At 34.6% G+C, this 15,000-nt stretch overlaps 1 protein-coding gene across 5 annotated transcripts in view; it reads left to right on the top strand.

Moving 5' to 3' along the window:
• The window catches only part of LOC105338734 (arginine-glutamic acid dipeptide repeats protein), a 65,917-nt gene that overhangs the window by 15,974 nt on the left and 34,943 nt on the right, over nucleotides 1-15,000 (top strand). Inside the window, exon 1 of one of the 5 annotated variants that reach the window (XM_066080057.1) lies at nucleotides 6,807-7,141. The exons of 3 other annotated variants lie outside the window; for them this stretch is intronic. The gene's annotated coding sequence lies outside the window, so the exon portion shown is untranslated. Of the gene's footprint in view, nucleotides 1-6,806; nucleotides 7,142-14,015; nucleotides 14,475-15,000 lie in introns of those variants that run through there. One more of the 5 variants, XM_066080054.1, reaches the window with a different exon arrangement.

The following is a 15,000-nucleotide window of genomic DNA, read 5'->3' as shown; positions in this document are numbered from 1 at the left end:
AAAAATAAATCTTGCCCAAAGGGTTGAATATCTATGTATTTGCAAATAGAAGCTTTTACTGGGACCTGGAGAATAAGACTTTCCTTTTTTATGAACAATGCTGGTGTAAATCAAATTGTAACAATGACTGCACACCTAAAAGGATTTTAAGGCTTTAACTCGAGATATAAAGAAAATAAAGAATATAATAAGAAGTTACAGGTAGAATTGAATCAGTGTTAAAACTTAAATGTAAATTTAATAAGAAGAATGTCTAAAAACTGATAAAATCATATATATATATGAATGTGCCATTATATAAATAGTGCCTGTTTGGGAGGGTAACAGTTGAAATTGACACCCCGAGAAAACCATTGTCAACCGACGCGAAGCGGAGGTTGACAATGGTTTTCGAGGGGTGTCAATTTCAACTGTTATCCTCCCAAACAGGCACTATTTGTTTTGTTATACTGAATGTCTTTTTTAAAATTTTTAAGAAAATTTTACTGCTTTTATATAGGAATAACGTGAATTTTACAGCGAACCGTACGCGCATAATTTTCGCGCATGTAACATTTTTTAATGTTACCCGTTGCCAAGTGCGTTGCGAACGCTGAGGGTAATAGTAAATATTATTAACTGCGTCTTAACCAATCAGATTTCAGTATTTAACATGAAAGTATAACAATAAGATATATTTTCATGTAAAATAGCTTTCTCAAAAAGGAAAATAAACATATTGTAAAAAAGAGAGAGAAATAAACAGTTTTGACATATTAGACACTTTTTCAGAGTTGTAAACATGTTTTGTATATAAGATGGGTTTTTAGAACGTTCACACTTGCCGGATTTCAATGATGATAAAAGACTTCATTTGACTTAAGGAGGCTGGGTGATCAACATATTACCCAGAAGGCCTACCTGCCTTAAATTTTTGAAATGATGAAGTTTTAAATGTTTTGTAATGAAAATCTCCATATATTTAAGCTTTCAAATTTGAATTTTTCCCATCATCTTTTTTATAGAGCTCTTCTTCTTATGGAGATCAATATAGTCTATAAATGGCCATGACCATCCAGCCCTATTAAGGTGCAATAACCCCTCCAACAGGAGAGGTAACTTACTTAGATGATTGATTAAATATATTTTTCAAGCTAGATGATTCCTGTCAGATTATGTCCCACAAGGTATAGTCATATTGTGTGCATTCCAATTGTAATTTAGTTTTTCTTTTGGAAAATCAATAATACAATATCACTGGGGCCAAAAATTGTATGTGTGTACAGGCGAATGAGGAAATGATGAAAACAAAAGACCATGCAAAAGAAAAATACTTGAAATTTACATGTTATCTCTGTATATAATCTTTAAAAATTTGTTATTTCAAACTATACCAATTTATATCATTCTGAAGATAACTTGTATTAAAAAAAAAGAAAAGACTATTTGTAAACTTGGAGATATGAGGCTGTTACACCAGAAGTTTTTAATCTTCAGGGATCTGCAATTTGCTGTCTATCCACTTTATCAAACTGTTTTCATAGAAAACGCAAATCAATGACATATGAAGTAGCTCTTAAATGATTGTATGGATGTCGTGAAATTTTGGTTATTGAATCCAATAATTCTGTGATCTGATATTAAAGCGGCTTTACTGAGCCCCAAGCAGTGTTACAGAGCAGTGTGATAATTGATCAGTGCTGGTGTACATCCAGAGGTTCTTCTGTTCAGTTTGACGTCTTACAATCTGATAGAATTGGCAACACAAACACAATCCTGTGAAAACATAGAAGTTTCTCCAAGTTGGAAGGCTGTTTTCATCTTTATAAATCCATGTTGTGTTGCGCTTGATGAGATTCTAGCTCTTGTTATGTCCCTTGGCAATTAGAAATTGATTAGAATTTTGTTAGCTGTCAATATATAATGATCAAATTTGATTCTGTTTAATTCTATTTGTATGAGGAAGTTCCAGATTCATTATCATAATGCATTTAAAAAATTTTATTAAAAATAATAGCTCATAAATATACCAATTTTTCAGCCTCATCATTGTATCAATGCTTTATGAACTAAAATGCAATATTCCTTTCTTTGGAAACAGATAAGTATGCAGCAAGAAAAGATATGTTGACAATAAAAAAATTACAATGTATTTACAATGTTACAGACATTTAAATCTTAGCTCATGTTAAAAGTCTGTAGTCACCTGATTTCACAATTATTTGTACATCTAGCAATGTATAAAGACACAAGAAACGGGAAATATGACTCGAATTTGATATAATTGCTATTATAAACTTGTCAGACCAACAATTTACTCTTGACAAAATAGGCAGGCAGAGTGAAATACAGTCAGAGTATTTGTGGAATGTCTGTATGGAGGCAAGAAATCAGCAGTGTTTGGTTAATTTTATTGATTCACCAAACAGTGTACTTCACATTGGATGTGTACAAAAGATATCAAGTTGTATATACACCAAACTGAAATGCTAGCCACCTGCACAGCTTGTCTGTATGGTGGATATATATTGCACAGATATCTGTAGTATTATTTTTATAAAGATTCAGTTTGAGGTTTTGTCTATTGATTCTACATGTATATAAAGTAACACCATATTTATAGCATGGATCTTGGATAACTTGTTTTTTTTTGTCGTTTGAGTTTCAAACAATCCCTAAATTTACAAAAAATGGCTGCCTTCTTTTAAACATTTAGAGGAAAACCCCATCTACTGTTTTTTTGCCTCTTATAGTAATTCCCTGGAGACTTTGTATGGAATCTGCAAACAAAAAATACTTTTCTATTTAGGTTTTAGACAGAGTGAACAAACATGTATTGATGCATCAATTAAAGCATGGGGTTATTGCATTTCCACACAAGTTAATCATCCTCTACTGGGAATGCATTCAGCTCCCAGGAACAGAATGTGTGTATCTAATGTAATCTCTGTTGTTCTCGGAGAACTCTAATTCAATCAGTTCGGACATGTTTTGAATAGCGTATTGAGAAAGAGCAATTCGCTGAGATTAATGCATGTTTAACATGATGGCTAAAATCTAATCAATGAGTTTAATGTTTGTGTTGTGATAATTTGTCACAAATATGGTTACTGTATTTGGTATGTTGTCAGATTCTCCACACAAATGGAGAATCTCTGGGGTACCAGGTAGTCACTGAGGGACAATACAGCTCTATAATACACCATGGGGGTAAATTACAACCTCTCCAGCTTTTAGCTAGTGTGTAGTGTTAGTGCCAACTGGGAGTGCTGCACCACTGTCTCACTGATGTAACAAAAATGGTTTCATTCTGAAACTGAAAAGCAAAATGCTTTATTAGACAAGGTGCTAATAATAAAGAAGATAAGTATTAGAGGGAGATACGGATTTGTCAGCACTTATCAGCCCCTCCAGCTGAGAGAGGTTATGATAGGGCATTGTGTAGCCAGATAATCCATTGTGTATTGCACTGATACCCATATATCATGCAAGAGGTCATGTGATACAAAAAAACAAGATGGTGGGTATATATTTCAGTGGTATTGAAGTTGGCTGTCTGTTTCACTTTATCAGTGGTACTTGATATTATCTAAAAGCTAATGAAAGCAGTTGCACACAGAGAGAGAGAGAGAGAGAGAGAGAGAGAGAGAGAGAGAGAGAGAGAGAGAGAGATTAACTGAATACAATGGTACTCAATTTTCTTTGTCAATGAACATTGCAATCTAAGCTCTTTTATCTATAAATGCCATGCTCATCAGATTTTGTTCCTTTTATGAGTAACCTTTTTTTCATTGATTATTCATTACCGGTAATTGTAACTTGCTTGAGCATACATATTACTTGAAAAGTGCAGAATGAAAGTTGGACACATATTGCATATGAAATCCAATTAGCCAATAATGTAGTGAGATCAAATGAGAAAGAATTTTTTTTTTTATTTCCATCACTATTCTGAACACCGATATGCTGAGCTGCAAAATGAAATATTAAACCATTAACAGGAAAACAGTCTCATTTGTGAACTAGCCTGGAGTTCTAAAGTCAATATGGAAATGACACTCCATATTACCATATACCAGTACTTGATGGGGTTTGTAGAGAGATGAAATAATAACATTTTTCATATTCAGCTCTGATCCCTGCAGCTCCGCAGTCTTCCTGTGACTGTGTGCCGTTATTGATGTTAAATATGCTGCTTGTCCTATCTCATGGTTATCGCAAGATTATGGCTGACAGCAGCTAATCCCTGCTAGATCTTTCTCAATAGTTCTATTGGGGCCTAATTATCATATTCTGGATACCTTTGATCATTGGGTGGTGGACAGTTATTCTATTACTAGTGAAAGATAATCCCTAGGTTGCTAAAATTTAATAACTAATGTAGACATTTGTGAGATCGATGTATTGTCTTTATGTAGCTAAGTTCTGGTTTTGGGGAGTACTACTGTGATGATACTGTAGCTTTTTTATAAGCATAACTTGTGGTTACAGTACAGAGTATTGAGTTGACTGAATATTGTGTCTGTCCAATGTAAGATGATCATGTATTGGTCTTACTGGAATTAGACTAAATAACAGTTGAAGATTGAAATATGGTGACACACTGATTTTTTTAGAAGCTCAGACAATATTGATAAATGCTAAGCTGTGATACCTTCATTATCTAATGTTAGATTTATATTATATTGAGGTAACACAGCATCAAGTTCTTGAGGATGTAAGATTCTGAAGTGTTATCATCAGAACATTAACACTGATTCTTGTATAGGAAGATATGAGGTCTAGTTCCTGACAAGATACATATTACAAAAAAAACCTATATCTAAGATGATTAACTCTCTCTTTCTCTGTTTGATAAAGGGATCTGTGTGGGAAATCTTTTGGATATACTATAAGTTTATGAAGGTTTCTTGTGGGTTTTCTCTTGCAAGTAAATAAAATAAAAGTTTGAAAGGTTTCAGTTTAATTGGAAGTACAAATATATTTATGGGAATCTCTAACTGCTGTTTGAATTTGCAGGAAATGACTAAACTTGGTATCTGTTTGTGTCATAAGTTGAGGAAAAAGCTTATTGATGCATCACTTACCAATAAGGAAGAAAGCCAGAGTACTTGTGTACAATGATACCAAAATTAGCTGGCAGAACTTGATACAAGCACTGTCCTTAACTAGATTGATCTAGCCCAATGTTATTGAAGCAAGTGCTATTGTCTGTAGACCAGGCATAAATGGGCAATAACAAGAGAAAAACGCAAAACAGGAGAAAATTCAAAGATACATTAGAAACACAGACCTTACTCATCTCTGTGAATTTTAGGCGGCATCTAGAGTTAATTCATTGATAATGGGTTTTTGAATGAAAGTGTTAAGTTTGTGTGTTCATTAAGGTTTCAGAGAATTTGTAGAAGGCGTTGGTGTTTGCTTCTGAAGTTTGAATATTGACCAGTCTGTATAAGCTTAGACCCTGGGGTCCATTGTAGCAGAAGGTGTGGCTACCACACCAGAGGAATTTGGAAGTCATCAATTACAGTCACAATAGTACCTCCAAAGTCTTCAGTCTGTGCTCTTACTGTCCGCACCAACATTGTGTGATTTCACAGTGGTAGATCTAATACAATTAAAAACCCCTTGATGAAATTTACAACAAATAGACCTACCGGTATAATGACAGTATATTTACCTAGTTGGTAGTGTCCCAAACAATTTTTCTGTGGACTGTTGTAGCTAAAACGAGACATACAAGATACCGAACGAAGAATAAAATTCACCTTGTGTATCTTTTTGCTTTGTTTTGGACTAATTTAAGTTCAACTTAAATGTAGCATTTGATGTATCTTTGTGGATTATCTCAGTTTTTAGTTTGTCAGTCAAAGACGTGTTCAGTTGGACGTCAGTATTTGTAGTGATATTGCCCATGTGCATAGAGTAGTGATTAACCTAGCTAGTTCACACACTGTAGTGCATATCACACAGTAGTATGCATTTTGACAAGGTCAGATATACAAGGGGAATCAAAATAGGCATGTATGATTTTATCTAAGAATCCAATATTGATGAACCATGTGGGATCATTGTATGAGGTTTTATCAATAATCATTGTTGTATACAAGTGTTGGGTACATTGGCGTTTTATTAACAGTTTATCAAGTTAGATTATCCAGATTTAATCTGAAATTAAATAACATTTAAATACATGTTTATAGTTTATTCATTACAAAAGTACAGTGTGCATTTTCAAGATCAAAATGGAGAAGTTTTGACTTAACACAGTTGAACTCAAGTTCATGTGTTGAAATGCTAAATTATAATTGAGTGACATTTTCCATGCAAAACCTTTTCTTGTTTTTGGGGGGTTTTTTTCACGTAATTAAGAGAAATATTATGATAATACATGTATAGGTATGTACTTTTAATGAGAGTAGTAAAAGTATTAAAATCTAACTATCTGGTATGAATTGGATTAAGTGGTTGAATTTTATTAATATGTCAATGAAAATAAAGGAAATTGGTTTTGTCCTTAGTATGTCGGAAGATAGCTGAGTACTTAGGAATAATGTGAAACATGCAGTAACTAGCGGCGGTAGATAAGGAGGCAATCAGACACAGTATTATCACAAGGTTATTGATGGGCAGTCAGCTGCCGCCTTCCTAGGCAGGCTCAGGTAATACAAAGCATCAGAGTCAATAAATGAATTTATTACTGATATTGAGCATGGCTCAGAAATTTGTGTTTCCTCCCAAGAGAGAACAGAGAACCCACATCCTCTGGTAAACACAGAAAACTGTTAAAAGTGATATTGAAATTGCCTGTGGCTGCTGAGAAGCTGGTTTTTTCAGAAGTTGCATTCTTTCAGCAGAAGTAATTTTTGGGGTTCTCTAACTGCTGGCAGTGTTTTGACTATGTAGATATCTACACTGGGCGGTGAGACCGTGCTATCGGCTAATGCTCCAAGATAAACTTGTTATATGTGCTGTGTACTGACACTTTGTCTCGGGTCTTTAATCGCAGTGTGAATTATAGGGCCTGTTCCTCATTCGGAGCTCAGGGACTGCCGTATATTGATATATTTCATGTTCTGTGTGAAGGACGTTGCAGCAGTTATACCTTTTCTAAAGATCCACCAGTGATTAAATTGATCAGACCCCAGAGCTGAAGAGAGGGGTAAGTGGTCTGCTTAACTGGTGAAAATAATCATTTTATGTTCATTGTGATAAATATCTTTAAAAGTCGTGGTTTCTTTGTCAATTTGTGTAAGCATGTGGTCTCTGTGTCTATGTATGCTGTGTCAGAGCAGAGATGTGAGAAACAAGGGGATAAATCAAAAAGTCATTGTAAACAGTAAAAACAAATCGCAGGTTTCTCCTGATAAATCCTATGCATAGACTGATAATTTGTGCACCTGCAGGAAAAAAGCTGAAACACAGAGAGGAAAAAAGGAGCAGGGGTTTAATGGGGAAATTTTTAGGGTGAAGCCATGCTGTGATGATCTGGCAGTCGTAACAGGATGAATGTTATTAAATGTTGAAGTGTACCATGTTGAGAATGCTTGGAGATTTGAGATAAAGATATAAAAGCCACAGCTTTAAAAACAAGAATACTTAGGGTTTTTTCACCAAGGGAAGAAAAAATGCTTTTGTTTGTAATTGCTTATATGAGGAATAGAATTTGGCAGTAAATGTTGTGAAATGTTATGCTTGTTCTGTATTTCCTATCAGATGATGCTATTATTGTAAATGAGATGATTTTTGGAAAGGGAAAAAAAATTAATCTGCCTATTTTTTTTTTATAATGAGGTGCATGTTTATTGATCTGTTTGCTGGGTGTAAATGAATGATTGGGAAATCAGAAAGAGGAGGGGAAATAGAAGATTGATCAAAGAAAAATGTGTTTAATTACAAGCTTGTTGGGCACTGGCAGGAACTGTTAGCAGTGTTTTGTTAATTCATACCAGTGTTGGTCCAATGATCTCTAGCTCTGGAGTAGGCTGTCTGTCTCTTAGAAGAAAATATTGATGAGATGGAAATTGCCATGTTTAGAGAAAGCTCAATATGATGACTGAATTGATTTTTTTCCCTTCTCCATTGTGATGGAGCTGTCATGGAACTTTTTTATATAATGGCTCACTGTGTCAGAGAGGAAAAAGGGAATCAGCTCTAGATTATAAATTAACAATCTCTTATTGATGTTAAATTGACATTGAAGCTGTTTCCTTGGGTATTAGGGCAAGAGCATGACTTCATAATTGATTCTTTTTTTTCCTGGGTTTCTGGTGAATTGAGTTTGTTATCTCAATTGTTGTTGTACCTATGCATTGTTGGGGTTTTAAATCCTGCTCTAGATTGAAGAAGAAGAATTTATTAGCCTTTAAAGGGTGTTTTGATTCCAGACAGTTTTTGCTCCTGTTCATAGGCAGATCGGTGTGCATTAATGTAAGTGATAAGGAGGATATTGATTGTAAGTAAAAAGCTTTCATCAAAGGTTTTTCGGTCCTTTTTTGCACAGAGCAATAATTAGAAAGCTGAAAAGTTTAGTTTGTAAATGAGAGCTGAGAGTGTATCAGCTTTGTTATTTCTTGAGTCAGGCATTAAGCTGTAACACACTAGGTGATAGAGGCATGTCAAATAGCGCACACAAACTCAGGATCTGTAGCGAATTACTCGCTTAATCCCAGAATTCCTCCAGCGCTGACATGGATTCTGTCTTGTTCCACACATGGATTGACACTTTACAAAATCAATTCGACTTCAAAGCATGCAAGTTGCATTACCTTGCAGAATATAATTATGCAGCCCTATGGCAGGTATTATGTTGCTGGAACTCTTAATGATGTAGAAATAAAAAATTTCCCTCTTCATTGAAGTGAAATTTATACTGATTAAAGAATTAACAAAAAGATGTTTCAGGAAGATTGTTGTATAATAAATTAAAGCTTGCATTAAATTACTGACATATGAGAGTCGCATATGAGTTTGAGGTTGGCTTTGAAAGGTACATTACCAAGTGACAAATGACCTGTGTTGACCCTCTGTGACCTTTGCACTATTCAGAAGCTCTGTGTGAGAGCACCTGTTACCTGACATCAGGTTTTATCAAGCAACATAGGTGATATATTATGTTCAAAAGTTTGGTTGACAAGCCTTGCCCAGAATTATATTGATCTTGCACATGTTGTGACCACATAAGAAAGCCCTGGTTTAGTTTGAGGCTATAGATGTCTGGCTGCTGAAGTTTTTGTATGGTAAATGACCAGTTATGTATATGGACTGGTATAAATACTGCATGTATATTAATAGTGTAACCTATTTAGTTGATATCCTTAGGACATTGGTGTCTGATAAATTGACCACAATAGATTTACTTGACTGACATACTTTTTCGCTTAGTTCTCTTTTTATTATCAAACTTGACTGTTCCATATGTATATGTGGGGGATCCACTAATCATGTACTATTTTTCTTTAATCTGCACACAAATGAACAGGCCAACCTGTATATAGCCCTCCACCTTCCCCCAATGGTTGCTAGCTGTGGTGGTTTTTATTGCCCTGTGTTCTGGTCCAGTCTTTAAATGCTGCCTGATAGATAGCCATTAAGTGTTTGATAGTCCAAAGGTGACAGTTGCCGTGGACATGGTCAGCAGATCCTTCAGCTCATCTGTGTAGGCTATGATTATTTGGCTGTAATGATGCATGCTGGGACAGATTAATATTCATTACAGGGACATAACTGTCAATCTGACCCTACACAGTGACTGGTGGATCTGCTGGCCTATTATATATTTTATATACTTACTGACAGTATATCTTCATCAAACAGTCTACACTTTCTGAAAGGAAAGCTCAGCCCCCCCCCCCCCCCAACTTAAAGAAATATTATACCGTTAAATAAAAAAAAAAATAAAGAAATACCACACACACCTTGTATGAAAAGAATTGTAAAATAAGAGCCAAATAAAGATGTAAATTTTCCAATGTCACAGTGTAAAAATTAAGATAAGTACAAGGAAACCTGCACCTACAAGTATATCAAAATCAATTCAAGATTTCAGAATTTATTTCTTATTTCAATTTCAAAACATTAAAAACTCATTCCAATACAATTTTACAATATTAGACTAATCGTCATGCAATCCCATCTGTCAAGGCAACCCACACAAATTGTGATACCTTCATCTATACTTAGAATTGAATGAAAAAGAAATACATGTACTATTAAATCTTGGAAGTATTCATTGCTCAGGAAAGAATTTTCATTCTCTGTGATATCATTTACAACTGCACACTGAGTTTCCAGAAACAGGAATTATGCATTTTCAAATAAAGTTAAGACTTTTGGTAAACTCGTATTAAATTTGCCTTTAAGAATGGAATGGATATTCAGTGATCCACTGTTGTTACATTCATTTCCAAAGAGTAAATGCCAGAGTTTTCTGATAAAAGTTTCTTAATTAGATATTCCTATTGCTGTCTCTTTTAACAATAATAATAAAGATAGAGGACAATGGTAATGTTCTGATGGAAAATGTCCATTGATTTTGTAGGTGTTGGAACGGGGACATGTAATACTGACTCGAGATTCCATAGCGATGTCTAATAAATATTTTGTGAGATTCTGTCTGTCAAATTACTGAGTAGAATTTCTTGAGATTAACATGACTGAGAATGTTTACATTGTCTCAATGAAGAGTGTGTGCTCTGTTATGCAACACAGTCACTCCCAAGAGATATATTCACTGTGATATGCTTCTGTCTTTTTTGCATGTAGTTCATCAAAGATTAGTTTTTCCTCTCCAGTCCCTAAGCTAGCAAGCCATCAATAATACACAATCTGCACACAAGGCAAATATAAAAATGTTTAAATTGGTTTCTCTAAGGCCTCTTTTGCCTTGAATATATCCAGAGAAAAAATAAAATGAATGTATTATGAATTAATGAAAATCTTCATGAGGAGTTTAAAAAATGGTGTTCATTCTTTGATCTTACTTGTGAAACTGAAGTTGCAAATCATTTTTTTCAAATGCATAGACCTTTGTTGACATAATCCAACTTAGAATGACAATTTCAGAACGTGAAAGCCCAATGGGACAATAGTCGTTATAGCTGTTTAAATATTATTTTCTTCAGTCATTTATGTTTTAATGCCAAGTCGAACAAAAGCCACCATGTGGCGAGAAATCAAATATTTACCAAGCTTTCCATTAGAGTATTAAAACCTTCGTGTTTAGAAATCAGTTAGTGCAAGACGACTATGATTAAACGATCCCCGCAGACCCACAGTTAATATGGCTTTGATATTTCAGGTCTCTCGTATAAACCTCTTTTTTACTCTGGATTGTGGGCTGATTTTACTGATTATTTCGTCCATGTAATAGACTTGCGAGTGATCAGCTATTGTAATGAAAACCACAAGTGTCATGTGTATTGACAAGTTGTTACCTGTTCACCTGTTCCGTATTTTTATCCGTTGGTCTGTGTCTCATATATTCACTTAATCGAAACATCTTTATTCTTATCGATCGCTGTCTATCATTGTCTTTCATGGTTACAGATTTTTTTTTTTCTCTGTCAGAGGAAAATCCATTATATGCAGAAAACTCGTATCTTGAATGTCATTTTTAACTTAATTTACATGTTCTGGCAAAATTAAATGAGATTGATTAAACCATGATGCTTTCAAATTTGTCTGCCTTTGTCTGCAGGATTAGTACTCAAGCTCATTGATTAATGGACAGATTTCAGGGAAATAGGTATGTCTTAATGCTAGGAGGATATCTAGAGAAGACAATGCTCTCCCTCTTTGTTCTGCTCTAGTGTTATGTTGTGCGTTATGTTAAAAATGACAGTTCTGCTTTGAGCTGCTGCGCTATGAAAAACACCTGATACATAATATGAGAGTTTAATATGTACTACTAAATGTGTAATCATTTTGTAAACATGAAGAGACTAAAAGCTGTTCTCTCCTGAGGGCATACAAATTACAGTTAGGCAACATATGGAATGATTGCTAATGCACACATGCCTGTAAAAATCATGTTGAAAGTGGTTGACGACAATCATTATGCATCCTAAGCTGTATGTAGCCTGGGAAGCTCTTAGGCTAATGTACTGTAATATAATTTCAAAATTCTTGACATTGTTCAGAGTATAAAGATGCACTATAGAATTTTATATAGGTATCCTCACACTTTAATGAGGGCTGAGGTATTCTATTATTGGCAAGTACCCGACTTCTTCCTACAAAGGAAATGCTGAGCATTAACAAGGCATGAAAAGATTGGACTTTTCCCACCGGTCTGTATATCCCAGGATTTTTATTGGTGTGTGTCATGGAGGGAAAATAGTAGATAGACAAGATTGGTTGGGATTTATTACCTGTAATGTTGTTCTGTTGCAATATCCATGAAATATTCATTGTTTTGTAAATGTCAATTAATGGTTTTCCCTCGGCAGTCTTGTAGAGGTGGTTGATCAATTTCAGCAACTTGCTGGCTTCATCAACATCTTTGGGGCAATACACAGAGAATCAGTATAATGTGGGTATTGATCATAAGCAGAACTGAAAAGTAAAAAATCTCTGGCATCATAGGGATTATTCAGTTGGAAAAAACAGAAGCGCTGTTTGGAAGCTTATTTCAATTCTAGAAGAGCCATGGTCTTCTTCGAGCCCTTAGCCTTCAGTTTGGTAATTACATTTGAAGGAAAAGAGACATAAAATGCTAGCGATTGAGAGAGGGTAGATCAGAATTGTCTAGTCAAAAGTGTTGGATAATTTGAGAGCATTTTATAAATTTGATATATCGATGTGAGATGGTTTTTTTAGGTACATGCAGTCAGAGTCTGAATTTAACACAACTTGTCAGTGATCAACCTAGATTTCCGGAAGTCAGTGATTGCTGTAACAGTATTAGGCGAATATTGATTTCTTATAAGGGAAGTCTACCACTGAATAAAAATAATAAACTCAATACCTCTTAAGAATTTGATTAATTAATCAAGACTCAAGAGATTAGATTTGATTTAATTTTTTTTTTAAAGTAAAACTTGTCAGATTTTGCTTTTCATCTTTTCAGAGTGTGTGCCAGTGATCTTTGAAAAAATAAATATGTTACTTAAATTTAGATTTTCTAAATAACAAATTTTTTCATTAATTCCATAAGGTTTAAAATTCATATAATGATAATTGTGAATTAGCTAATTTTGGAGTGCTCCATTGGAATTGAGACTGGAGAGCCTGCAGTAAAGCCTATTGATTGGTCCAGTGTCAGAGACTTGCGCATGCATCTCTCTGTGTAATTGTGGCAATAATACTAGAAACTGCTGGTCACAGGTTTACACTCGTGGGCAGATCAATATTGTAATCGCCAAAGTGATTGGCTCTTGCCGATCAATCACCACCATAAGTCCACAAGCTCATCAATTTCATGTGGTTTAAAAGGGCAGGAAAATAAACTTTTCAAAATGTGTTGTAACAATTTTCCTCACAGTACTTTTTGATCGAAAAGTAAGTTTGTTGAAAGGCCTTTATTTCTTTCCTGCCTTCATTATATTCTGCTGCAGAGTGCCTCAGCTTCAATGAAGATTTTTCATTAGATACGATCCTTAATCATGACCATGGAGGGTAATTTGTCAGATGAAGAGAATGTATAAAAATCAATATCTATTAATAACAGGTTATTATTCTAAGTGGGATGAATGCATACATCAGTCTCCTGACAGATTTTATTAATAAAAGTATACAAAACACATTGATTTTATGACCAGACACAAGAAAAGTTGTTTTTGATTTAAATTGAGAATCTACTCTGTGCATTTATCATTAGTGTCTTTGTAATAACAGCAAAGAAGGCAGGCTATGTATCTTGTCACAACAGGCAAATATTACTTTGTACAGGTAAATCTCGTTAACAATTCGTGCCACAAGTGAAGTGTTTGATCCTCAGGTAGGGTTTGTGATAGCCCAGGTATTTAATGACAATATTATGCTTGTTGGTCTTTGTTTAGTCGCGATATAAACCTGGTTATGGGTCGTCTAATATCACCACTTATTACCCAGTCTTTACACTTCATCTCCACGCTAACTTTTGTATCTTAGTTTTTTTTTTAAAAGTGATTAAGACTTTTTTACTGGAAGTAGATTAAGTGATTGATTAGGTAAATTTTGTGTGTGAATATCTTAGCCAGTGCAGGCAGAGGAATTGATTGTGTAGTCAGTGTTGAACTAGACTTGGTTGAGGGGAACAGTGGTGTGTGAAATATTTATGTAGGGAATTTTTAGCCAGTGCTTTATGGAATGCCATATTCACTGATTGCTTGGTGGAGAACAGGAAAACTACTCGGGCCGAGGAGGAGCTTAGACGAAGACTTGATGTGTTTCACTCTGGTGATTGACTAACTGTGAAAAAGACGGGACTTGTTTAGAGATCATTAGTATTTCAACAGATTTGGGAAAATGTTGTAGACTTGAGGAGTTTTATCTTACAAGACTATATTAGACAGGTAAGTGTTGTGTGTTTAATTGTGTTAACCTTACCTGTCATTTGGAAACTATTTGTCATCTCGTACCTGCGGACCAAAAAAAAAAAGAAAGATAAAAAATAGTTTGGGATCTGTTGTTCTCTGATAAAACATTAGTAGCTTTGAGAAATTTACAGGTGGACGGATTCGTTATTGATAAAAGCTTGTAAGAAAATTTTTAATTTTGTCCAGCAAACACAGGGATTGGATATCATCTCTTTTAAGACCAAAAATGATGTATGTACTATAACACTTAATTGATGATCATGTTGCATGTTTGAAAGCTATTTTAGTAGCAGGTAGTAACAAAGGCTTGTCAGACCGACTGCATGTACCGCTGAAAGGTTATGTGATTACACATTAAATTTACATACATTTAGGCCGATAACCTTCAAAGTGTAATTCATTGTTAGATCATTAGAAGAGCAGGGAAGTGTTGGCATGCTCCACTAGAAGTAAGTTAATTGTGGTATGTTAGGCGCTAGATTAAACAGAGATAAGACAAGGG

This window comes from Magallana gigas, chromosome 3 (assembly GCF_963853765.1).
Source record: "Magallana gigas chromosome 3, xbMagGiga1.1, whole genome shotgun sequence".
In the NCBI taxonomy this organism is placed as follows: Eukaryota; Metazoa; Mollusca; class Bivalvia; order Ostreida; family Ostreidae; genus Magallana; species Magallana gigas.
This window is presented reverse-complemented; position numbering and strand designations above follow the sequence as displayed.